The 16,651-nt window shown below is 34.2% G+C and overlaps 1 pseudogene across 1 annotated transcript in view; it reads left to right on the top strand.

Moving 5' to 3' along the window:
* LOC105518605 overlaps nt 1-5,194 on the top strand; it is a 14,520-nt pseudogene extending 9,326 nt beyond the window's left edge. The window contains exon 2 of the transcript XR_001002856.1: nt 5,184-5,194. The product of XR_001002856.1 is annotated as a 60S ribosomal protein L35a pseudogene (transcript). The remainder of the gene's footprint in view (nt 1-5,183) is intronic.
* The last annotated feature ends 11,457 nt before the right edge of the window (nt 5,195-16,651 follow it).

The raw sequence follows: 16,651 nt of genomic DNA, 5'->3' as shown, positions 1-16,651 counted from the left end.
TTTTTTTTTTTTTTTTTTTTGCTAGATACTTTTTAGGCTAAGTTTCAAAGTCTGATTTGTATAAAATATTACTAGCATATAAATAGTTTGTTAATAAAACATCCAAGCTTATGCTGATAGGTGAATTTGCTATAATTTAATAAAGGCTGACGCTACTCATAGTGAGAATTTAACCTTTTTCTCTCAGAATACATTATTCATTTAAATGAACTCACAGGTTTAATGTAAAACATTGGATATATATTTAATATGATCCTTTACAATTGTTTCCTAGCATAATAAATTGAATACGGTGTGAAACAAATTGTGACTTTGTTTTTTTACTTAGTATCTCAAGTTTGAAGAATATAAGTTCTTTATATTTTTGCTTAAGTTTGATTTACTTTATCTTTAATCATAATAATAGGATTTGTGCTAGATGATGGAAATCTAAACAATGTTACTTGGCATAATAAGAAAAGTGAACTACATGTTGAATGTTTAAAATGAAGAACTAATCTTAAACTAATCAGATTGTTTCATGATGCAGACAGCAATCTCAGGAAATAGGCTTAGTGGAATTTTCTGACAATTAAGTATAAAATTTTACATGCTTTAAGTAAATATTTCTTAAACAAGTGTCTATTTCTGGTCTCATTCCATGCTCCGAAGAGTTTCATCTGAGCTTAACAATGTTGGTTTGAAGGCATGCTTGCAAATAGAGGGCAGAGATGTTACCTCTATTTCCAGATTTCTACTATTGCAAACAGTCTCTAAGTTAAAGCCGAAGTTGTCTATTTTATTGGAACAAGGAAAGCCTGTTAAAGCTTTTTTCAGAATACATATTCACTCAGCAGAGCAAGAAAACAACTTCAAGACTGACATAGCTGTTCTAAAAGTCATCTTTTGGTTTTATTGTTGGAAAGAGAGATTGTTCATCAAATCACTGATAATAAGAGTGCTTAGATAACACTGTTACTTAGTTGGTGTTACTTAGCATGCCAAATCTCTTTCTGTACATATTAAAAGTGATAAGTTGTTCTCAGCTAAGACTGTCTAATAATTTTTTTTTCTGGTAAGAGCTTTATTGAGATATAATTCACAAGCCATACAATTCACCCATTGAAATGGTACAGTTCAATGGTTTTTACTATATTCACAGTTAACACAATCATCACTGCAATCAATTTTAGAACATTTTCATCACTCCAAGAAGAAATCTCGTATCTATTAGCAATCTCTCCTCATTTCCTCCTAACCACCCCTCAGGCAACCTCTCAGCTCTAGGCAACCACTAATTTACTTTCTGTCTGTATATATTTGGTTATTGTAGACATTTAATATAATTGAAATTATATAGTATGTGGTCTTTTGTGACTAGTTTCTTTCACTTGTCATAGTGTTTTCAAAGCTCATCCATGTTGTAGTATCAGTAGTATTTCAATGCGTTTTATTGACAAGTGATATTTCATCATGTGTATATACCACATTTTATTTAACTCTTCATCAGCTAAGGATATTTGGGTTGTTTTCACCCTTTGGCAATTATGAATAATGTCACTATGAACATTTGTGTACACATTTTTGAGTGGATATATGTTTTCACTTCTCTTTGATATATGCCAAGGAGTGGAATTGCTGGATTATATAGTAACTCTATGATTACTCCTTTGAGGAACTGCTGGACTGTTTTGCAAAGAGATTGTGCCATTTTCCATTCCCATGAGTGGTATATGGGGATTCCAGTTTCTACATGTCATCACCAACACTTGTTATATTATGGCCATACTGGTGGGGGTGAAGTAGTATTTCACTGTGGTATTATGGAAGTAGTATTTCATTGCCTTACCTTTCCTTAATGATGTTGACATTCATCTTTCAGTGCTTTATTGGCTGTTTGAATATCTTCTAAGATAAATGTCTATTCAGATTCTTTGCTAAAAAATTGTGTTGTCTTTTCATTGTTATAATAAGAGATCTTTATATATTATTTTATCAATTTTGCTTTGTGTGGTTTACTGAGATAAAAACCTCGTGTGTGCAATTAATAAATTCAATTGTTAGCAAAATTATTAAAACAATAAATTATAATTTTTGGTCCACCTGAAATAGGGAAACTAATTTGACTCAACTTTTCTTTCAATTGTTGTGGAGTCCAGTTGACTACCAAATTTTGTGAATCTTAGTATTTTACCCAGTAAACAAGCTTATTAAATAACAGGATGTACTGATTAGAGGTTACTTTCAAGAAATTAAATAATTTTGTGTCTTCAGAAGGAGTTCTCCTTTTGGAAAGATACTGTATGAATATAAGCGCATTTTTTTAAGTGCATCTCAGGTTTTTTTAAAGGAACATTTAAATTTTAGCATTTGAGCAGCTAGCTATCTTTCCTTCTTTCAAACTTTTCTCATTATCCTTTCCCTGTACATATTATCATTTATAGGCTGCAAATGAGATCTAAAAGAACATAAATGGTTTTCTATTTCAACAGAAACAATCACCTCCACGTCTCACTTTCATATCTTTAAATAAGATAAAAGTAAAAGTCATGGTTGCCCCCTTGGTTTTGCTGGTCTGAACCATTATCCAAGCACACTGTGGTAGAGATATAATAAGCCTGCTTTGCATAGAAGATCAGTTAGGAACAACCAAGGCTTGGAGAAGAAATCAGTTACCACTAAAATGTCAAAGTATCAAGTATTTCTGCATGTGTAACTAGAGGAAATGGAGAAGACAGCAGTGCTTTGATGAGGCCCAAGGTCTCTGGCATTTGAAAGAGAGGTGACAGCTGTTGATGGTCACTTTCTTTGGGTCTCTTTCCTTGGGTCAGGATTGTACATGAAAGTCACTTTAGATACATTGGCCAGAAAGAATGTGTGTAACCTAACACAAATGTGACCTTCTTTTTATGAAAGGAAGAAATTCTTGGGAGATATAACTGAAAATTATCATCCCAATTTACAAACTCACTGGACAATATGAATTTCTCTTAGGGCTCCTAGTGTATTTCTGTCAGACAATAAGTCTTTGCCATGAAAACAAAAACGAAATGGACTGTAAAACTGAACAGGCTGGGCTCAGTTATAGATCTGATTGTTTGGCTATATGCAGAGAACAAGCATTTAAAATATAATTCCAACTGTAATCTGAAATAAAGCAAAGTCTGAAGGTATGGCATGGCTTAATGATAAAATAAGCTCATAAATATCTATAAATGCATTTATAAATATATGAAAAGATTTTTAAAGCAGATGTAATTCTTTGTCACAAATACAGATATGATTCTAAATATCATCAAGCTTCTGCTAACAAAAAGATGCAAATGAAAGTCATGATCCAAAAGCTGGGCATAGTAATAATTCTGGTATCTGGTTTGAGTTTTAGCTCCTTTTGTAGCTGTCAGCAAAATCATCCTCTGAACTTCTCACTCTTATGCCCGCCCGTCTTTATTTTAACTCATAGACAAGCAGTTGGAATTTTACCATTTAACAGCCAAGCCCTGTGGCAGGATAATAAGTAACAGTCCACTAACATGAATGCAGAGAAAAGCATATGTTAGGCCAGGAGGGATGAAAGTTGTCCACAAAGAAGAAAAAAAATAGAAAAAGCAAATAAGACAGAAAGAAAAAGATAAATAAAACCTTAAGGGCCAGAATTTTCTGTTTACAAATATGCTCTCCTTTAGCCTAGCTTTTACAAGTGGGTGACTGCATTTTGTAGTCTTAGTAAATCATGACTGCTTAACCATGCATTTAAAGCTATTAAATTAAGTTACCAACAGCCAATCCCCCAAAACTTATATGCATGAAAAGATGTAAAAATATAATAAAACAATAAAGAAAATGTCCTATTTAAAATTTAATGCTGATATGATTAAAAACATGTATCAACAGCTTAAAGGCAATCAGACTTCATAATCAAGGAGTAGGCGTGTTATAATAAAAACAAGCTCTAGTTTCATTTCTGGTGCAGGTTTAATTTATTATTATTTTTTAAAAAGCTGAAAATGGTAGGAGGTGATTCATTTGTTTGCATTGAGGACTACATCTGGTTCAGAGTTAATAGTCATCTAAAAGTAAAGTATCACTTGAGAAGGCTTAGGGGTATGCCCGAAGTTTCAACTTTTACACCATTTGCTAATGTGCTAGCTATCTGGAAGCTATTAAATTAGAATATTTGATTTTGCTGAGATTAAAAAGAAATATTAGACTCATAGTTAATTTTTTGTGCAGAAAGCTTCCATTATATTCTGCAAAGTTTTAAACATCCAATGTAACAGCCTGTTTTTGTGTTTTTTGCTTTAGGAAATGTTCTTCAATTTGCCATATAGGAAATTAAAAAGTATAACATTTGAAGTAGGTTAATGTTCTGAGCTTATGTTTTAGAAAGCTTTGAATATTAAAACAGTTCATGGTTTAAATAATTTCATGGTCAATATTTGTTCTGTATAAATTCACTGGTTTCCTCTACTACGACACGCTAAATTCCAGAGAACCTATATCTGAAGAAGAATTAGTTGTAACAAAAGTATTTCTTTTTTGTCTTTCTTTAATGGGAAGATCCATATAGTATAGGAAATTGTGAGAATACTAATGAATTACTCAGAAATAAACTAAAACTGTGAAAAAAGTAAGGAAGTTAGAGTTGAGAGAATGTCAAGATCAACAATGGATTTAGGCTCAATTGTGTATTTGGCACATTTAAGTCTAAGTAGTACATCGTTGGTCATTTATAAGTTTTTAGACTGCAATTTTTAATATTTGGTTTTCTCTTCATTTTCCTTTCCTAAAATTATTTCCTCTTCTTTCTTTTCATTTTTTCCTTTATTATTTGTTTCCCAGGGAAATTATTTTCTAGCACAGCAAGACGTGATTTTCTTGCTAAGGAGCAATTGCACGCTAAGGAGGATTTTAAGATGCTGATGTTTTTCTATTTAGTTTTGCAGGCTCAGGGCACACATGTATGAGTGTGTGGAGTGTGTGTACATATCAAAGAAGTTTTTATTCTAAGACAATTTTGAATATAGGTTTGAATTTATTACCTTTCTCTTTTGCCTAGTATGTTATACAAATTCTACACAGTTTTAGAGCCAAATTACAGCAATCAGTTCACAATCCCTGAGATCATATTCTTTTCTCAAAATTTCCTATTTATTTGAAATGATTATATTGACTTATTTTAACTGAAATATAGTCACAAACAGGTCCTCTTGTAATACTTTTCTCAAGGTTCCAGCTGAGAAACTGCAAATATGAAAATACAACTAATTTCTTCAACTGCTTATTAAATATCATCTTTGGTTACAGTTCAAGATCAACTTCTTTGGGACAGGCAACTTTCTACTTATGTATGAGATTTTTTAAAATATTACTTATGATTGTTTTGGTGTATGAATGATCCTGTCACCGAGGTAGTAAGCATAGTGTCCAGCCAAAGCTCAGCAACATGCAAATTACCCATGTAACAAACCTACACATGTACCCTCTGAACCTAAAAGTCAAAAAATAAAAATAAAACACGTATTCCAGTAACTTCTTCTTTAAAAAAAAATGATTGTTTTTAAATTTTGGAAATAATTTTCCACTGCAACAGTATTAAAAGAATGGAACTTGGTCCAAGAATAACCCCTAAACTGGTTGTTTATCTCATAATAAAGCTGAATTGTGGAAATCTAGAATCTAACTTCAATACATGGTTTTCAGGGGAAAAACTGGATGGGAATACTCTTAATTTATTGATTTTTCTAATTTATCAGAATTTTGCTCTCCTTGTGCAATCCAATTCTTACCTCTGGATGCATGACTTCATAGGGAAAAAGAATGTTCATTTCTGGCTCGCCACAATTTCATGCTCATTTTAACTGAGCCCTGATCAGTGCCCTTCTATTTTAATTTATCTGTTGCTGGTTCTCTAACACAATATCCAAAGAAGTAGCTGCCATGGATTTTTTATCTTTCCAATTCCATATTCCCTTCCTTCTCAACTTCCATTTGTATTCCTCATCAAATGATTATTCTCTCTGTTGATTTGAAAAGATTTAGGGCACTTTCCCTCCTCCGCAGCTTGTCAACTTGTGATTTCCTTCGATTTCAGAGAAAGAGATGATTCTACCATAAAACCAACCTATCTCTCTGTCCTTGACCCAGCTTTCCCTGTTTCATAAGAGATATTATTTTTATAGATATTCTTTTCTAGTCTTTACATACACATTTGTTCCTTCATCCCCCTCTGGCTACTGTCCTCTTTCCTCTTTTCCTTTAGTGAAAAATATCTTCCATGTCCCTTGCATCTCTATCACCCTAGATGTAAGTCCATTTAATTGTTTTCTCTTTGTTCCCTTTCTATGGGAATTGCCTTCTCAAGATCAACTTTGTATCAGCTCTAGCAGCCACATATTCACCCAGTCTGGTTAATTCTTTAGTGCACTTCACAACTTAAAACTGCTTTTTCCTTGACTTCTGGGAAAGTACATTATATTGCCCCACAATACTCAGATTCTTCTCTTCCTACCACCTAAATGCTCAATCTTTTTCATATATTCTTTTTCACTCTTCTGTGTGTTTTCTCTACTAAATATGAAATCTCAGCGATCTCATCTACCCCATTACTGCGACTCTCCCTTCTATGTGAAAAAGCACAAAATAATAATCGTTTCCCATTTTCAAAGAGCTTTTCCTTGGATACTTATATTTAATCTTTAATAAGAATTTATGAGGTAGATATACCCATTACACAGACTACCAAAGTCACATTTTCAGTTTCCTACTAATTTAGTCATTCTCCATAAGTCAACAAGACATTTACTGCACTTAAGCATTCACTATGGTATAGTAACATATCAAAAATTAAGTCTATGGTCTTTTTATGTCCCATCCAGTGTCCCTTCTCAACTATCCTAATGGGATTAAATTGGCCAGGCTACTGGCCAAGTCTGTTAGTTCAAAGTCTTAAGAGTAAACTTCATTTCAAACAGTAGAGGCTTCCAATGGGATGAACTTGGATTATTAACTATTGGTGACTCTCCCCATTGTCAACTCATCCTTTAGAAGCCCACTCAAATGCCACCTCCTTCAAGACTCACCAGCTTATCCCAGTGTTCCTAGGAACATTTTCACAACTCTGTTCCTGTGGCACTTTTTGTCCCCATCCTGATATTGCTAAATAGTGTGGCTGTCAGAGCTCCGGTTCTTGGGTCAGACAGGCTTGTGCTCCAGTTTTTGTGCTGCCACTTACTAGGTGGATGACTTGTTGCAAGTCACCTTTTTAAAGCTTCATTTTTCCATATTGGTACACAGTGTTCATGATCATAATGCCTAGTTTGTGGGATGTTTAAAAAGATTACATCAGATAATCATATGCAGAACTGGAACACACTAAGTGCTCAAAAAATTGTCAGCTAATTCACTTTCCAAAACGTAATATTCTGAACACATGCAGAACCTGACTTTTAAGATCCAGTTCCTGGTTTTGTGCCTGAGGTTTTACAATGCTGTGATGCTGTGATCTGGTCATGACTCAGAGTACTTTGATTATCTCTGCTATACAATGGGATGGATTATAATTTAAATAAGTATTTGTAGGGCTGGACGCAGTGGCTCTTGCCTGTAATCCCAGCATTTTGGGAGGCTGAGGCGGGTGGATCACTTGAGGTCAGGAATTCGAGACCAGCCTGGCCAACATGGTGAAACCCTGTCTCTACTAAAAATACAAAATTAAGCTGGGCGTGGTGGTGGGTACCTGTAATCCCAGCCACTCAGGAGGCTGAGGCAGGAGAATCACTTGAACCCAGGAGGCGGAGATTGCAGTGACCCAAGGCCGCACCATTGCACTCCAGTCTGGGTGACACAGCGGGACTCCATCTAAAAAAAAAAAAAAAAAAATTGTGGGATAGATGAGAAAAATTTCTATAAAGATGTTCACAAACTATAAGATTCTTGCTTAATTGTAAGCAATGATTAAAATCAAGCATCTGAACAGCAGAATCTGGTTTTGTACATCTTTGCATTTTGTATGTTACATGAGCAAAAACAGAGTGGCTTATATTAAAAACATTTAGTTATTTGTTGATTGAATTTACTTTGATGTCAATCCTCCATTTCTTATATATATGCACTTTCCAAATCCTATTGACCAAAAAAAAAAAAGAAAAATCTCATCTTCATTACTTTACCCCGTAACCCAAAGCCACTCCTCTAATCAGACCCCAACTCCCTTTAAGAATAACCGTGTCTCCTACTTGGCCCCATACCTCCAGTTTTTAACTCTATTAATCCATTTGTTACAATGACATACAATAAATAATCTTCTGTAAACACTCATTTGACCATGCCCTTCCCTTGTTTAAAAACTTGCAATGACTTGCTTTTTCCTAGCACAGCAAAGCTAAATTTCTCCCTTGAATTTTAAAATCCTCCATCTGTTTCTACTCTTCCTATGCAATATTATTTTCCATTATTCCTTAACAAGCTTCCACTGTCCTACTGAGACAGGTATATTTTTTGTCTCTAGTAAACTAGGCCCTGAAGATAAAAATTTGCATAAAATATTCAGTAGCATGTTCCTTATTTTGCTCTCACCTTCTATGCTTTTACACATGCTATTTATGTCTCCTGGAATGCCTTCTCCTTTCCCATCATCTGACATACAGTTACCTAAACTCCATGACCCAATAAATATTTTTTCTCCCCTGTTAACTATTTCTTCATGAACCTCCCCCTACTCTTAATGTTGTTACATAGTCTCTAAAAATAATCTAAAATAGATGATTTAGTCATGTGGAGTAAGATTCAGAAGGTATCCCAGGCCATGTAGTTAAAGTCTCTTAACTTCAGCAACGCGCCTCCCAAATTCCCTCCTTCTCCCAGAGATGTTCTATATATAAACAAAATATTACATATATTTTTCCCTTATCTCTCTTTCTTCCCTCTTTTTAGTGCAAATGATGGAGGGAGTAACAAAGCTGTCCCTAAAGAGATCACATTTAAGCAGAAATCTGAAAGAAATGATTGAGCATGTCAGGTAAGGATCAGGGGAAAGAAGATTCCAGGCAAAGTAAACAGTAATTGCCAAGTCCTTCAGATGGCAGCAAGCTTGTACTCCAGGGAGAATAAGCTGGACTGTGTTGTCTGAATGGAGGGTAAGGAGGAGATTGTGGCAGAGGAGGATGGGAAGGTAGGAGGGATCAAACCAAGGAGAGTAAACTAACCCATGGGAAGTTTCGAATTTATTCTAAAGTTGATGAAAATCTAATAGAGTTTTGTGGAGAGCATGCTGTGAAATATTCATATTCTAAAATGACCGTGTGGATGCTCTGTTGGGATTTTTCAATAGGCAAGTATAAATAAGAAGGGAAGATATTTATGGATCTTGGAAAAAGATAAAAAAAATCTTCATAAAAAAACTGTAAAAACACTTTTCTAAACTGCCTGTGACATTTCAAATCAATTGTATTTACAAATTACTTAGAAATTAATGACATTAAGATTACTATATATTAAAACCCATAGAATATAAACATAGTGGTACTTGGTGGGAGGACATTCATAACAGGAGATGTATTTTTTTTTAATGTTGAAGGTAAGTAACTAAAAAGCAACCAATCAAAAGTATAAAGATTAACAAAGTAAGGTAAAATAATTTGGTAGAAAGGATGAAACAAACTATAAACAGGAATTAAATATAAATACAATTAAAATTGGCAAATTTGAAGAAGAAAAAGAGAAGATGCATGAATACCTGTTGTGGGTAACTCTCGTGAGGGTGGTTCAGCTCAAAATTCCACCTTTTCTGGGACTGGTTTCTAATGTATAGCAACTGATGCTTGGTAGCCCAATGTATGATATGTAGTCCTATCCAAGTAACTATGATTCATAGAGGAAGGATTAGTGAACTCACCTCAAACCGGTGGTTCAGTTTGGGCTAGATTTTCCTGGAAATTTGACGTTTAAAATTGTTAAGAAAAAGAGAGTGGTTAGAGCATACAGCAGTGGTCATTTGGGGATGTGCCTCCGCTGATATGTGTAGTAGGCGCTCCAAATGTTACTTGCATTCGTAGATATTTTAGAAAGCTTGTCCAACCTGCAGCCCATGGGTCATCTGTGGCCCTGGATGGCTTTGAATGTGGTCCAACACAAATTTGTAAACTTTCTTAAAACATTATGAGATGATTTTCTGATCTTTTTTTTTTAAAGCTCATCAGCTGTCGTTAATGTATGTTTTGTTTGTCCCAAGACAATTCTTCTGATTTGGCCCAGGGAAGCCGAAAGAACGGACACCTCTGCCAGGGGGGTTCTATATTCACATTATTCATACGTACATTAGCCTAAAATCCATCTGTTTGAAAAGAGTTCAATTTTTAAAAATTATGCTTTTCTCCCATTCATTTTCATAGTAACCTTTTTCTTCTTTACAAGAGAGAGGCATATGTGTCCATCAGTATTCTTGAGTATTACAATGGTGCATTGTATTAGTGTGTAAAACTTACCAGAATGCCAAACAATGGACAAACAGAAATAGCGATGTTGGTGCTGAGAAAGTGAATGCCTAATGATTGGGTAACAAATCCTCTTGCAAATCGGGGGATTTCTTTTTCACTGAATTAAATAAAATTTAAAGAGAACCTATAGAATTTCTATTGATTAATCTTTAAAAATATTTTTTGAAGAAATATCACTAAGTAATTTTTGTCATATATCCAATAATGAATTCAAATAACTGAATACCATGGCTATATCAAAACTCCCTCTAGGACCTATTGTTACTTTATGTGAACAAGCTTTCTTAGCACTTGCATCTATGACAATGAAAATAGGGATTATATGGATGCTGAACTCTATTTCAATTGACAATAGTAACATTCATTGATGGATATGTGAATTAATAGAAAAAATAAGTGAGAAATCAGTAAAGCTTCAGTTCCATCTATTTCATTAAGAAATACATTTTCAATTAAAGTTTACATTTTCATGATTGAAAATCATCAACATTTGCAAATTTATTGTGTAAGTCACCTGCATACAACTAATAATTATAGAAATAATTTAGTCCAGAAAAAAGTAATTCAATACTTAGAAACTTATAATCAAAGGAAATTAAACTTTAAGTTTATATAATTTTCTTTTCCTTTTTTCTTTTTTCTTTCTTTTTGAGGCAGAGTCTCCCTCAGTCGCCCAGGCTGGAGTGTAGTGGCCTGATCTTGGCTCACTGCAAGCTCCGCCTCCCGGGTTCACGCCATTCTCCTGCCGCAGCCTCCCGAGTAGCTGGGACTACAAGTGCCCACCACCGCGCCCAGCTAATTTTTTGTATTTTTAGTAGAGACAGGGTTTCACCGTGTTGGCCAGGATGGTCTCGATCTCCTGACCTCGTGATCCACCCGCCTCAGCCTCCCAAAGTGCAGGGATTACAGGCGTGAGCCACCGCGCCCGGCCAAGATTATATAATTTTCTTGTAAAAATATGTTAAAAAATAATAGAAGATGCCCAAACATAAAAAATATATATTATCTTAGTATAAAGTTTTATGGGGCAAGTGAAAAATAAAAAGAAAAGAATTATGTAAAATTTTTCCTTATAAAGAAAAGACTTTTCAAAAATGGATTGTAGTGGGTGTCAAATTATTATGGTATTTAGATTCCCACTACATACAATTTAAAGTGACATGACAGTTTTATTTTTAACGTTACATATTTGCAATAAGAAGAAAGGTATCCTTTGTAACTTCTTATATTTATAACGAAAATTTTAGTTCCCAACCTAAAAATTCATATACAGATATATAAGAAAATGTCTGGAGACTTGTTCTAGACAGAAGACCTACCCCTGAAACTTGTGCTGCGGAGGTCTTATAAAAGAACTTCTTTCTTTTACAAAGTAAAGAGTTAGGTTTGCAATTGAAAGAACCTAAAGAATTGCCAGCTTTTTGTTGGTATGAGTTAAGAACACAGGCTTTGAGTTCGAACTCTTGTTAGGCCACTTGTTCTCTGTCTGATATCAGACAAGTAACATAATGATTTACCACTCAGTTTCCTCATCTGAAAAATGGGAAAAAATGTAGTATCTATCTCAAAAGGATATTATGAGTTAAATTAATACAGTGCCTGACAGAGAGATCCAAAATGGTAGTATTGTTATTATGATAAAGAAATGGACTCTAAAAATACGAACAGCAAAGAAAACGTTAGAATATTTTAAACAAATATTTGACAAAATAACTGAAAAACTGGATTGCTGAATTTGCCTTTAAGAAAATACATATACAGATTTTGATTCATCTAAAGAAGAAAACCTGAACAGAGTAACAATTATAGAAGAAGCCAGCACCTAAGAAAGATACCAGGAATAGATGATTTTATAACCAGGCTCTTCTGAACCTTTAGTAAAGGGAAAATTCTTAAGTTTTTAATAACTGGTTCTGAAAACAGAACAGGATGGAAATCTTATTTCTATATTGACACTAGCAAACCACTGATAAGCTAAACCTGTCCCAGAAAGGAATCATTCATATATACAAACACACTCATGACAAATCTTACTTATAAAATATGATTTCAAAATCAAAGTTTTCTTCAAGAATATAGCCATGCTTATGCATTAGAGAAACTATTGTGATAATGGGATAGAAAAATGGAAGCCAAAACAAAACACCACATCACCTACTTATATGAAGAGTCGCTGACCCGAGAAATAGAGACATATAGGATGTTCTAGATGGGGAAACTCAGTATTTTATAGCTAGTAATTGTCCTTAAATTAATCTATATATTGAATGTGACTCAAATAAAATTTTCAGTAGAATCTTGAATCTCGATTTTATCTGAATCAATGTTTGCAAAGAAATGGGCACTCTCAGTCATGCTTGTTGGGAGTGGTGTTTTCTGCATTGGAGCAGGGCTAGTATGGCATTATATATGTAGCTGCAAAATATACATATTCTTTGATTCACCTGTGAGACAGATGTTTATTAATTGGCAGCTGTATTAGTAATGGAAGAAAGCAAGTTGAAAAACTGTTTAATATAATTTTGTTTTGCTAAAAATCTTTATATTTTTAGGCATATTTACATATATAGAGAAAAGTCTCTCAAAAGATGCACATCTAAATGTTAATGGATGAGGCATTAAAAACTCTTTACTAATTCATACAGTGCTATATGTTAGTTTTTTGAACAACAAGAACGCAATAGTTTCATAATTAAAATAAAAAGTCAAGTCTTGGGAGGGATCATAAGGTTGGCAGTGACTATTGGAAAAACCACATGTCACTTAGCTTGGAATTGCGTCAAAGAGACATAGACTGATGGAGAGACGTCAGGCTTAGTAAAAGCATTTCCTTATAGCCTCTTTATTTAGTAATTAGTGGCAGATCTGCTTTAGAAACCAGATTCACTCTAATTTCAGCTAAACTACACTATCTCTTTTGCAGTTGAATGTTTAGACTTAAGCATAAGTCCTCACATTCATCTCATTTAATGTTGCTTTTAAATTACCCTGTTCTCTTAACTTAATCCAGATGGTTTGGGAATTTTGGTTAAACAAAACAACATAGTCTCTTCATAGTTTTAGGTCACATTACAGATTTATCTAAGTTATTGCTTAAATATTTTCATTGTATAGAACAAAGGATCAGTCTGAGTTTTTGTATCGAAAGTCTCCTTGTTTTAAGGATATGCATGTTAAAAGAAAGGTAGACTGTCACAAAACTGTGCTGTCAGTCACCTGTCCTTGGGATGTTCCCATGTTCCTATCTTTCCTTTTGTTGCTTTGCCTTACAGGTGCATCTTCCACTCTGAACCCACCCAGAAGCATTAGACTTGCATCCTTCCCCAGCTTGTCCCCATGTGGCTGAACCTACTTTCCCTGTACAGCCTTTAAATATGGTCCTTATCCTTGTCAAAATGCTTGCTCTCTCTCAATCTCTTTCATCTATCTATCTATCTATCTATCTATCTATCTATCTATCTATCTATCTATCTATCTATCTATCCGTCCATCCATCCATCTACCTACCCACCTATCAATCATCTACCTATCATCTCTCATCTCTCCCTCTCCCCCGCCACTCTCTATCTCTTTTATCTACCCATTTATTCAGTATAGGCAGCTGTTCTTGATTTTCACATGAATATGTGAAATATGCTTACACTTTTATTTAAATAGCTTTATGTGTTACCTCTCCCAGGAGAGTCTAAATTTGAAAGGAAAATTTGACCTTGAAGTTTTCCGTAGATATATTTCAAATAGAAGAGTAAGTCTCTATGAACCCGAAGGACTTTGGAAAAAAGCTTAAAGCACTCCAGCAAATACTAAATGTCTCTATTTAGTATACATACTAAATACTAAGTATCTTTGGATCCCCATGTTTTGTCTGTATAATTCAAGCATTGCTGAATTATACTTCATAATACGTTTATTTTAATATAAAATTGTGGTTTCAACTATGAAATAAAATGGACCATTATTTCAACAAATCTTTAATATGGTGGATTCTTCAACAAGATGTCTTCTGTTATACCATCACTCCTCATGCTTTCTTGCATATCACGTCCCCAAAGCACAGTATTTACTACTTAACTTTCGCATGCGTTTGCATTGGAAGAGTGTTTGTCTGAGTAGGGTATTATCTTGCGGTATTACTTGGTAAAGAGAGCTTGCCTTCCCAACATTTGTCAGGGACCTGCTATGCTTACTTGTAGGAGTTACATGTAAAGAAAAGCGTAATGTGTACGTAAGTTCCTTGCTGAGATTTCCATGCCCTTTGAAAGCTGAATTTCTAAGAGGCCATTTCAGTGTCTTATGAAATTACTCACTGGAAGGAATGGATGCAACTTTTAAAAGAAACAGAAGTTCCCAGAGAGTGCTAATGCTCTGCTAGAATGAGCATCAGTAGGCAGGTAAATCAGTCATACAAAATGAAATTATGTATGCAACTATTAAAGATTACCTTCTTGCTAAATAAATGAAAAATTTTATGATAGACATATTGCTTGTAATTGAAAGTCCTTGATTGCAGGGGTACAATGACAACAGGAACTCAAGGGAACCTGCTTGAATGAATTCTTTTTATAAAAAATATTGAAAATACATATTAAAAAGAGGTATTTTACTTTCTTCCAAATGTTTAAATCAGAAACACAACAGAGTAAAATAAATCTCTTAGTGCTAAATAATCTTAGAGAGTAAAATCTTGTTTTTTGTTAATAAAAATAACATTCTTTCAGAGCATTATTTTAAATAATTTAGTAAGTGTGATCTAAATAGTTTATGGTTACAAGGTACATAACAGATATTTACCAGGAACCATTCATATGAAACAAAAAGGGGTGCCTTTGCTGATAAAGGTGAGGAGGCCACTACAGGATAAAGTCAGAGGATATAGGAGAAAAATAAATAGAAAAATGTACTTGGAACCACATTCAGGGACTTTGGTAAGGCTTGGAGGGTTTAAATGACTAACAAAATGTTTGCTGGTAGAACTGGAGCTTAGAAAGCATAAGATACCAACTGTAAAGATCTCACCAAGCAAAAGGCTCTCTTTTCATGGAAGCAGTAAAACAGTGAGAAAATGAATTCAGATTCTAAGAACTAACCATGTTGTATGGATGACGGATGATGTGTCTTCAGTCATTGTTAATAGAAACTTTCTATTGTTCTTTCAAATTCTACCCACCATATTATATTGGCAATCTCATCTCCATATTCCAATTCCTTCTCATCCTTAATTCCCTCATCATTCTGTACTGTTTCTTCTCATGTCCGTACAAGTACAAGGAAGTGGCAGAGCTGTCCTCAGCACAAATTTTGCCTAAGCATCTCTTATGCCACTTTGGCACCTCAGACTCAAAAGGGGAGCAGGAAACATCTAATTTTTGCTTAGCTCTGTGCTGGTGCCAAGCCAGCTTCATTCAAGAGACTTAGTAAATAATGACAATGAAACTTATTAGGAAAGAACGTCAGGGCTTTCCTACATATTATATATTTTTTTTCTCCAGGAAGAATTTCCTTTCAAATGTAAGATTTCCCTGTCCCAGCATATGCACTTTTTGCCAAAATCTCCTCTTGTTGAGTGACAATGAGTTCAAATGATGCAGTAAGTCACTTTTGACCTCTCATTTCATTTCATTTTGTCACAAGTAACAGGTGTTTAGGCTGAACTATTTTCCTGCTTCTGCAGGACTAATGACCTTGAGCTTGTGAAGGTAAATTTTTTGAGGCAAAAACTAGTAAGGAAGTACATGATTCTCTCAAGATTTCCTTACTAAATACTTCACAGAAGTCTAATGCTGCGGCTTGAGTATAAATTGTCATCTTCAATACAATGTGGAGTTAATGTTTAGCCTTTATTTTTTTTCCTTGACTAATTTTCTCTTTGCTCACTCAAGCAAATCTTGTGCCTTTTGCTTTTATGTTATTCGTTTTCGATTTGTACGCTTTCCATGAGTGAAGGGGAGTTTATGTGGGAGGAATTGTTGTCATTTGAAAGATTCTTTTAAAGCATTTGAATAATATCTTAAATAATAGAGATTTATGTGTCTAAAAGCAATTAAGGTAAATAAATTCAGTATTTTGACTTTTTAAAATAATGCATGTTATTGAATTCTTCCCCATATTGTTGAAACTTTGCATGAATTTGGTTTCAAAGGCCAACGCTAGGGGTCACCCTTCCTTATTGTAAAGTT

The sequence above is a fragment of the Colobus angolensis genome, unplaced genomic scaffold (assembly GCF_000951035.1).
Source record: "Colobus angolensis palliatus isolate OR3802 unplaced genomic scaffold, Cang.pa_1.0 Scaffold322, whole genome shotgun sequence".
Taxonomy (NCBI): Eukaryota; Metazoa; Chordata; class Mammalia; order Primates; family Cercopithecidae; genus Colobus; species Colobus angolensis.
This window is presented reverse-complemented; position numbering and strand designations above follow the sequence as displayed.